The 11,084-nt window shown below is 39.4% G+C and overlaps 1 long non-coding RNA gene across 1 annotated transcript; it reads right to left on the bottom strand.

Moving 5' to 3' along the window:
• Window positions 1-3,747: 3,747 nt before the first annotated feature.
• Window positions 3,748-5,147, bottom strand: LOC137622754 (uncharacterized). The gene is made up of 3 exons (XR_011040464.1): window positions 4,721-5,147; window positions 4,192-4,253; window positions 3,748-3,875 (listed from the first exon to the last, which is right to left on the bottom strand). It is a non-coding gene; the product is annotated as an uncharacterized lncRNA (long non-coding RNA).
• Between the last annotated feature and the right edge of the window lie 5,937 nt (window positions 5,148-11,084).

Below are 11,084 nucleotides of genomic sequence, written 5' to 3'. Positions count from 1 at the left end.
AGATGGCCAACATCACTCGGTTGATTTGAGGTGATCTCGAACCTTGGCGATTCAGGCATCTCGCTATCACCTCGCTGTCCAGGACCAGTCTTATATTGGTCAAGTGGCGAGGAGATAATTTCTTCAGTGTAAGAAATACTGCCCTGACTTCCAGAATATTGGTATGAAAGGTCTTGAATAGATTGGGCCAAGCTCCTTGGACTTTCCTTTGGTGACAGTGACCTTCCCATCCTTCCTTTGAAGCATCTGTGTGGGTGATGACTGAAGGTGGAAGTGGCTGAAGAAGTATCGATTTCTTCAGATGCCTAGCTTTGGACCACGGCTTGAGAAGCAATCGCAATCGAGTCGGTAATGGTCTTCTCAGATCTCTTCGGGTGTTTGATGCGTATCTTCTCCAGACTCCTGTTGCATCCTTTAGCTCTGCTAGTAGCACTGGGTCTGTCACTGAAGCAAACTATAGAGAGCCCTGCACTCTCTCCTGTCCGTGTCTTGATATCCGTTTGGATTCCAGAAGTCTCTTGACAGATCTCGCTATCTCTTTCCTTTTCTTTAGTGGAATGGAAAGTCGATGTGACTGTAAATCCCATTGGATTCCTAACCACTGAAACTTTTGAGCTGGAGATAGTCGAGACTTTTTGGTGTTGATCTTGAATCTTAGATGTTCCAGGAACTGGACCACTCTCTTTGAAGCCTGCATGCATTCCGCCTTGGATGCTGCCCACACCAGACAAGCATCCAAGTAGGCCACTACTTGTACACCCTTTAGGCGTAACTGATGAACGGCTGCATTTGCAACTTTCGTGAACATCCTTGGGGCTATGTTTAGCCCAAAGGGCATGGCTCTGAAGGCATAAAGTCTTCCTTAAAGCTTGAAACCTAGGTAGGAGGAGAGTCGACGATTGATTAGGACATGCCAGTACGCATCTGCCAAGTCTATTGAGACAGTGTAAGCCCGTTTGGGCAACAGGGTCCTTATGTGTTGAAGCGTTAACATCCTTAACTTAGAGGTTACTATGAACTTGTTGAGTGGCGACAAATCCAGAATGACTAAGCTTTTCTGAGTCCTTCTTGGGAACACAAAACAGCCTTCCTTAGAACTTGATGGACTTTACTCTCAGAATTACTCTCTTCCCTAAGAGTTCCCATACATATTCTTCCAGGACGGGGGTGAAGTGTTGGAAGAATTGTGTGAATAGAGGTGGAGCGCTATTCCAGCTCCATCACAGTCCGTTCTTGATTAGTCTGTGGGCCCAGGGATCAAAGGTCCAACGATCCCGGAATAAATACAACCTCCCTCCTACCGGGTGCCTCTCACTTTTGCTGTGGACCTGAGGGCTTGCCTCCTTGACCGGGTCCTCCTCTGTATCCCCTACCTCTTGAGGGTCATCTAGAGGAACCTCTTCCTGATCCTCTAGCTTTCGGATGAAATGTCGTTGACTGCCTCTCGAAAGCAGTGTTAAAGGCAGGCGACTGTGTCGCTACTGGCTGAGGTACCAACTGGTACGTAGTTGGAGGCTGTGCCACCATATGGGGCACCGCAGTCGTAGGAAGTTTTTGTTGTTGTTATTGTCTGTAAGGCTTGGCCGGCCGAGAGGGTAGCCTAAGCTTCTTTGTCTTCCTCTTAGGTTGGGGACCCTCATCCAGGGAAGACTTCCTCTTGAGAGATAGGCCTCACTTTTGGAAAATGTTCTTATTCTCCATGGTGGCCTTGTCTACTACCTCTTTGACCACTTCGCTTGGGAAGAGGTCCTTACCCCAAATGCTGGATGAGATCAGTTTTCTGGGTTCGCGTCTCACTGCAGCCGAGGCGAACACGAACTCTCTACAAGGCCTCCTAGCTTTGATAAAACTGTACAAATCTTTGGTTACGGTGGCCAAATGGGTTTCGGGCACTACCATAACATCTCTTGATTATTGGGGTCACTTGCCATCGTCTCCAGAGTAGTCTGTAGAGACATGGACGCAGCAAGTCTTTCTTTAGTCTCTTGCTCCCTACGCAAGAGAAATTGAGACTATTTCGGATGCTCCTCACCGAACTGACGTCCGGCAATATCTGCTTCCAACTTCCCGACTGAGAAGGTAAGGTGGACGTCCTTCCAGTGTTTTTGGTCCATAAGTAAGGTCAGGGATAAAGGCTTACACTCATCCAATGAGGGGCATGGCTTCCCTGCCTCGACCGCCTTTAAGGCTGCCTTATACCCTTTCTCTATAAAGGGGAAGGCTCTGGTTGGAGAAGCCACAAAGGAGGGGTGCTTCTTACTCAACGCTGGTACCTTCGAGTTGTTGAAGCCCCTCTCTTTCATCGAGCTATAAAGTAAAGCTTGTGCTTTACCATGGTCAAAGACTATGACCTCCTTTGGCTCTGTCTCCTCCTTTGAGGTTGGTTTCTTCCTAAAGTGGACATAGCAGTCCGGATAAGACTCCTTGCTGGGCCAGAATTCCACCTCTTCAATGGGGACTGGTCTTAGCTTCTCCAAGATGACAATCTTTTCAATTGTCATCGGCATGTGTTCGGCATACCGTCACAGGTTTGCATCAGAACACAAAGGAAGGTCCTTAACGCTGAGCTTTTTTTGAGGCCCGCGTGATGCTGCAAGTCTGCACATCTCCAGCTTCATTGCAGCTTCTTTCTCATCATTCTTCTTCTGCATTTGCTGAATCATTTCAACAATGGAAGAAAGAGTCCTTCCCAGTTCCTCTGGGATAGCAGAAGATGTCAAGGGAACTGGTTATAGGGGCAGAACCGATGAGACCGACACCTTGTCGACCTCTTCCTCCTCGGACTCAGGAGCTTGGGTCAGCTCCTCTTCCTGACCTTCTGCGAGAAGGTCCTTTTCAGTGAACTCCGACACTTCTGACATCCTATAGTCCAGTTGGATGTCCTGTAACGCGTCTGAGACCTTCGAATCTACCAGAATCTGAACGACAGGGATCTCTGAATGAGGCCGATGAATTACTGCCTCCGAAGATGCCCTGGGGAAAAGATACGCCTGCATCTTCTCACTTGGAAGGTAAGGCCCCGTGGTGTTTTTCTGAAAACCACTGACCCAGTTACGCAACTTTTCCCTAGCTGCATCCCTTAATTCCGCCGACTTAGGAGAGTCAAATGCCTTAGTAATCAGGTTAGTACATACGTCCCAATACTTGAGATCGCCTTTGGAGACTGCGCAGCGAGCATGCTTCTTGCACAGCTCATGTCCGTTGAAGTTCTTACTACGGACGTTATAAAACATACTCCCTCACGTGGGTTAGTTCTCCTGTAAAGAGAAGAGATTCCAATGAGCATCCCGAGAAAAGCTTCACAAAATTAAGTATATATACAATATAATACTATTGTAAGTAGCTTAGGATAGATAAGCTAGAAAGGAAAAAAGGAAAGACACATGTATTTCCTACCCAACCAATTGCTGTGACCTTCCATACATTAAAACTATGGTTAATTCTTATTCTAGAAAACCTTTGGAATTTGTTATCCTGTAAGGATATTTAAGTGTAACTCAACACCAGTTTCCTTAACCCTGGATAGGTACGGTCCTCGGACACCCCTTTAAGGGTATACTTGGACGCGAACGACCCCGACGGCAAAAAAAATTCTTGAAAAATCAGTTTTTGCAGTAACCTCTTTTTTTCTTTTGCCAAAAAAAACTTCAATGAATGCTTAAAACTACTGTAAAGATAAAAACTACTCATCTGCATAAAAATAATTTATTATAAATATTTTAAAAAAATAAGTAGAAAAAAAAGACCTTACATAAAAATTCATAAAAAAATAATTTTTCTCCTATTTACAAAAATAATTTCAGGGATTGAATCTTCAATGTCTAGGACACATCTTCCTATATTTTGGATGAATTCGGACCCATAGAGGTGAAGATCTGAAATGAGAAAAAAAGGGTAACTTTTTTTGGCCAAAAAAAATGTGTCCAAATTTCATGAATTTTTTTAGGTACCCAAATGAAATCCGAATTGGCTAATTTTTTTATGGAATAGAAATATGTAAAAAAATCTTCATTATTTTGTAAATTACATTTATATCAGGGGCCATATCTAAAGGTCATTTTTTGAGTACTTAGAAATTTCGTAAAAAAATACCTATATATAATATATAATATGATTTTATGCAGGTAAAAATATACCAAAATATCACAAATTTTATAGGGAACAAGAATATATATAGATATGGCAACTTACGCTTCGGATATGTCCACAAAATGGCCGCCAACCACACTGACTCAGACTCCCTGTTCTGCCTCCTGAAATGTAGGAAGGGTATGTCAATTTCAAGGTGTTATTTACTAATCTAATTATTCTTGGATATACATAAAAATTGTATGGTGGGTTGCTGGATGAATGTCGATTATTTTACGAATATAAAATTAGAATGCTGACCCAAAAAAAAATTTTTTGAAGGGAAATAAAATCGAAAAAAAAAGAAAATTGTAAATCAATAATAATATTTTCGGTAATAAAATTTGATGAGGGTGTTATTTACTAATCTAATTATTCTTGGATATACATAAAAATTGTATGGTGGGTTGCTGGATGAATGTCGATTATTTTACGAATATAAAATTAGAATGCTGACCCCAAAAAAAAAATTTGAAGGGAAATAAAATCGAAAAAAAAGAAAATTGTAAATCAATAATAATATTTTCGGTAATAAAATTTGATGATATTCAATCAAAAAAGAAGTAAACAAAATTTTCATGTTGTAACTTACAAATAACGCTGCGTTACAGTTTGGACAGACGCTACAGTTTGGACAGAGGACACTCTGGTGGTCCAGACAAACAGGACTCTTGCACAGGAGACAGGCAGTGTTTGTCTTGCGGTCGTCCCTAGGCGGGCAGCTGTGACAGCGAATCCTTTTAGGGAGTTTTCTTTGGCCAACGGGAATTCGACGTCTTGGTGGGACCTGCTCAGGTATCTTGAAAGTATCCACCATGATTTGACGGAGTCCTTTCGACAAACTGTGTGACGTTAGATACCGATGTATTGCCTGGGGAGCACACAACTCGTAGGCGATATCTCTGAGGAACGTTCGCTTTGGCACTGGCTTGGTGAAAGGCATGGACGTATAGAGAATATAAGAATTGACCATTATTATATTCAATATCCCGTAAAAGAGAGTCATAGGCCAGCGTCGTGACTTACGAATACAACTAGATTTAGAACACATCTGGTCGAATGTGTCTACACCTCCCTTGGTCGCATTATAAAACATCTGAATGTCGGTCTTCCTTTTTTCGACTTCAGACGGATCATGATGCAGGGAACTCAACAGCATCACCTTCTTAGTCCTACTAATTTGCTGACACTGTAGAGTTAGATTGTGTTCGTAATTGAACACTGCCACTGACTCCTTTGGGGGAAGCACCTTCTCCGTAAGTTCCTTAGGAATATAAGGCTTTTGGCGAATGGTGCCACACAAATGCATGTCCTTATCCAAGAGTGACAAAGCAAGCGGTAGCGTCGTGAAAAAGTTATCCGTCGTCACTGTGCGGCCACTTCTCTGAAAAGGTGCCACAAGATCAGACGTAAAAACTTCTCCAAGCGTCGATCCTCTAGGTATCTGGACAGTGTCCTTCCCCAAGTACGCAATCGCATTACACATGTAATGCGTATCGGCATCACACGCCTATACAATCTTGATACCATATCTAGAAGAAGGGAAATGGAATTAGTAACTAATAAAGGTAAAAAGATAAAAAAAAATTAAAAAAAATACACAATATACAATTATATTACTAATCAATATAGTAATAATAATAATAAAATAATAATAATAATAATAAATATATAAGAAAAACATTTACAAATACGAAAGATAAATTATCAGTTATATAAATGAACAAGTTATACATAGATAGAGATAGAATAGATGATATATTATGATTTAGATATATAAATCATATAGCAAGTTCTTTATATATATATATATATATATATATATATATATATATATATATATATATATATATATATATATATATATATATATATATATATATATATATATATATATATATATATATATATATATATATATAAACAATTTTTTATAATTTCAAAACAATAATAACATGTGCAAATATAAAAAACAAAGAATATTACTTACTTAGCAGGTTTATTGGGTATGTACATCTTGAATGGACAGCGCCCCCGGAAAGGGACAAGCTGTTCATCCACAGTCAGATGTGGTCCTGGGGTGTAATTGTTTCGACAATTGGTCACCACGTGATCAAAGAGTTTTCTAATGGGTGCAAGGCGATCCACTTTCACCCTCTCTTGTCTGGTGGCCGAATCATCGAAGCGAATTACCCTCACCAACAGGGTGAAACGACGCTCATTCATAGTACACCTGTACAAAGGATTTCCCTCTGTGAGGTTCCACATGTCCCACGTCGGTGTATGGTTGTCCGCCCGCACTGCCGTCATTATTAGGATACCAATAAACGCCTTCAGTTCCCTCAGGTCAATGTCCCTGAGGGCAACGTTGCCCGTATGATGATAATGACTTCTCAATAGGGCAAGGCGTTCATTAGAATACAAAACAACCTCGGCTAACATGCGGTCGGTCAAAAAGAGAGAGAAAATGTCTGACACTTTGCTCGTTCCCAACGTGAGAGAAGTGGGACCCCCAGGCTCAATCCTTGGTGTGAACATATGGGGGAGGGTGGCATTTGGGTCTCTATGCCAAACGGTACCGTCGCGACCTTTCACCGATTCAGCATCAATTTGGGCGATTGCCGACCCCCTGGCTGCCTGTAGATCCCCCCTTCTCCTCTTCCTGCTTCTCTCCTCCACTGGCGTGAGCTGAGGTACCGGTACCGTTACTGGGGGGGGGACCACGTGAAGTCGATGGCACAGGACTTGTTATCGTGCTTACTGGGACAACATGAGAACCCGAAGCCCCAACCCCCTCTTCCTCCCCCACATCGTCGTCGGCTTCTCCATCACCATTCCCTAAGGCGACAATCTCAGGATTTTGGGTCACCGCCTGTTCCTCCTGTTCCTTCCTGACCTCCTGCTCCAACTCATCGACATTGATGAATTCTTCGTCACTGATGTCATCAACCTCCAAAGCATCATCGACATCACTATCGAATTGCTCTAAGAGCTGATTTATGGCATCCAAGCCCAAAGATTGTCTCCTGCTTGCCATTTTGATATCTGCAAAGAATGAGAAAAAATTAGAAATACGCATTCGATGAAAAATGGATCCCCTACCAATATATCTGAGGCAAAAAACAATGTCATGCATGGCCACGTGCTAGGCAAACCATCAAGGCACATTTTCCGACAAATAAACATCTAAATGAATAATTACTCTGTGATAGTTACTTAGTACGTAGTAATTTTGAAAGAAATGGGAAAAAACGAAAAAATAGCAAACACAGGAAAATTGAACACATACCTATATTATTATTAGCCAAGCTTCAAGCCTAGTTGGAAAAGCAAGATGCTCCAAGTAAGGGCTCCAACAGGGAAAAATAGCCTAGTGAGGAAAGGAAATAAGGAAATAAATTAATGATGAGAATAAATTAACAATATATCATTCTAAAAACAGTAACAAATATATACGCCATATCTGGCTAAAAAAAAAAGAAAGGTATGGGTAGCCAGATCATCTAGAAACACTTTCCAACACTATAAAAATATAAGTTTTACGACAAAACTTGCCAATTCATTACGGTAACATGACTAAGCAAAAAAATGCAAAACAAATAAAAAAGGCCACTCTATGAAAAATAGCAACGTGCTAATGGTGGTCCCTTCAGAAAACAAAAATCTCAGCCACGTGCTAGGCAAACCATCAAGGCACATTTTCCGACAAATAAACATCTAAATGAATCATTACTCTGTGATAGTTACTTAGTACGTAGTAATTTTGAAAGAAATGGAAAAAAACGAAAAAATAGCAAACACAGGAAAATTGAACACATACCTATATTATTATTAGCCAAGCTTCAAGCCTAGTTGGAAAAGCAAGATGCTCCAAGTAAGGGCTCCAACAGGGAAAAATAGCCTAGTGAGGAAAGGAAATAAGGAAATAAATTAATGATGAGAATAAATTAACAATATATCATTCTAAAAACAGTAACAAATATATACGCCATATCTGGCTAAAAAAAAAAAAAAAAGATAGGCATGGGTAGCCAGATCATCTAGGAACACTTTCCAACACTATAAAAATATAAGTTTTACGACAAAACTTGCCAATTGCTTACGGTAACATGACTAAGCCAAAAAATGCAAAACAAATAAAAAGGGGAACTCGTGAAAAAATGGCCAACATTCTAATATACGGCATCTCAGATAAAAAAAAAAAGAAATGCACGTGTTAGCCCAACCATCAAGGCACACTTTGTAACAAATACACATGAAAAAAAAAAAATCAATACTATATGGCAATTCCGTACGCCGTAGTAAATTTTTACAAATATTGAAAAAAACAGAAATTGGCAACCGCAGGAAAACACGCCACACGCCGATAGCATCTACGGCGTACCTGACAATAACAAGGTCACGCATGGGTAGCCAGATCATCTATACACACTTTCCAATGCTATAAAAATGAAAGTTTTTTTATACTATTTGCTAATTTCTCACGGAAAAATGACTTAGCCAAGAAATGAAAAAAACTGAAAAAGGGACACTCTATGAAAAATAGCAACGTGCTAATGGTGATCCCTTCTGAAAACAAAAAATTCAGCCACGTGCTAGGAAAACCATCAAGGCACATTTTCCGACAAATAAACATCTAAATGAATCATTACTCTGTGATAGTTACTTAGTACGTAGTAATTCCGAAAGAAATGGGAAAAAACGAAAAAATAGCAAACACAGGAAAATCGAACACATACTTATAAATATACGCCATATCTGGCTAAAAAAAAGATAGGCATGGGTAGCCAGATCATCTAGAAACACTTTCCAACACAATAAAAATATAAGTTTTACGACAATACTTGCCAATTCATTACGGTAACATGACTAAGCAAAAAAATGCAAAGCAAATAAAAAGGGGCACTCGCGAAAAAATGGCCAACATTCTAATATACGGCATCTCAGATAAAAAAAAACACATGCACGTGTTAGCCCAACCATCAAGGCACACTTTGTAACAAATACACATGAAAAAAAAAAAATCAATACTATATGGCAATTCCGTACGCCGTAGTAAATTTTTACAAATATTGAAAAAAACAGAAATTGGCAACCGCAGGAAAACACGCCACACGCCGATAGCATCTACGGCGTACCTGACAATAACAAGGTCACGCATGGGTAGCCAGATCATCTATACACACTTTCCAATGCTATAAAAATGAAAGTTTTTTGATACTATTTGCTAATTTCTCACGGAAAAATGACTTAGCCAAGAAATGAAAAAAACTGAAAAAGGGACACTCTATGAAAAATAGCAACGTGCTAATGGTGATCCCTTCTGAAAACAAAAAATTCAGCCACGTGTTAGGAAAACCATCAAGGCACATTTTCCGACAAATAAACATCTAAATGAATCATTACTCTGTGATAGTTACTTAGTACGTAGTAATTCCGAAAGAAATGGGAAAAAACGAAAAAATAGCAAACACAGGAAAATCGAACACATACTTATAAATATACGCCATATCTGGCTAAAAAAAAAGATAGGCATGGGTAGCCAGATCATCTAGAAACACTTTCCAACACAATAAAAATATAAGTTTTACGACAAAACTTGCCAATTCATTACGGTAACATGACTAAGCAAAAAAATGCAAAACAAATAAAAAAGGCCACTCTATGAAAAATAGCAACGTGCTAATGGTGGTCCCTTCAGAAAACAAAAATCTCAGCCACGTGCTAGGCAAACCATCAAGGCACATTTTCCGACAAATAAACATCTAAATGAATCATTACTCTGTGATAGTTACTTAGTACGTAGTAATTCCGAAAGAAATGGGAAAAAACGAAAAAATAGCAAACACAGGAAAATCGAACACATACTTATAAATATACGCCATATCTGGCTAAAAAAAAGATAGGCATGGGTAGCCAGATCATCTAGAAACACTTTCCAACACAATAAAAATATAAGTTTTACGACAAAACTTGCCAATTCATTACGGTAACATGACTAAGCAAAAAAATGCAAAGCAAATAAAAAGGGGCACTCGCGAAAAAATGGCCAACATTCTAATATACGGCATCTCAGATAAAAAAAAACACATGCACGTGTTAGCCCAACCATCAATGCACACTTTCGAACAAATAAACATGAAAAAAATCAATACTATACGGCAATTCCTTACGCTGCAGTAAATTTTTACAAATATTGAAAAGAACAGAAATTGGCAACCGCAGTAAAATACCCCACATACCCATGTCTACGGCGTATATGACAAAAACAAAGTCACCGATGGGTAGCCAGATCATCTATACACACTTTCCAATGCTATTAAAATAAAAGTTTTGCGATACTATTTGCTAATTTCTCACGGAAAAATGACTTAGCCAAGAAATGAAAAAAACTGAAAAAGGGGCACTCGCGGAAAAATGGCCAACATTCTAATATACGGCATCTCAGATGAAAAAAAACACATGCACGTGTTAGCCCAACCATCAAGGCACACTTTCGAACAAATAAACATGAAAAAAAATCAATACTATACAGCAATTCCTTACGCTGCAGTAAATTTTTACAAATATTGAAAAAAACAGAAATTGGCAACCGCAGTTAAATACCCCCACATACCCATGTCTACGGCGTATATGACAAAAACAAAGTCACCGATGGGTAGCCAGATCATCTATACACACTTTCCAATGCTATAAAAATAAAAGTTTTGCGATACTATTTGCTAATTTCTCACGGAAAAATGACTTAGCCAAGAAATGAAAAATACTGAAAAAGGGGCACTCGCGGAAAAATGGCCAACATTCTAATATACGGCATCTCAGATGAAAAAAAAACACATGCACGTGTTAGCCCAACCATCAAGGCACACTTTCGAACATATAAACATGAAAAAAAATCAATACTATACGGCAATTCCTTACGCTGCAGTAAATTTTTACAAATATTGAAAAAAAAC

This window comes from Palaemon carinicauda, chromosome 29 (assembly GCF_036898095.1).
Source record: "Palaemon carinicauda isolate YSFRI2023 chromosome 29, ASM3689809v2, whole genome shotgun sequence".
Classification (NCBI taxonomy): Eukaryota; Metazoa; Arthropoda; class Malacostraca; order Decapoda; family Palaemonidae; genus Palaemon; species Palaemon carinicauda.
The sequence above is the reverse complement of the archived record's forward strand: the minus strand, read 5'-3'. Positions and strand labels throughout refer to the sequence as shown.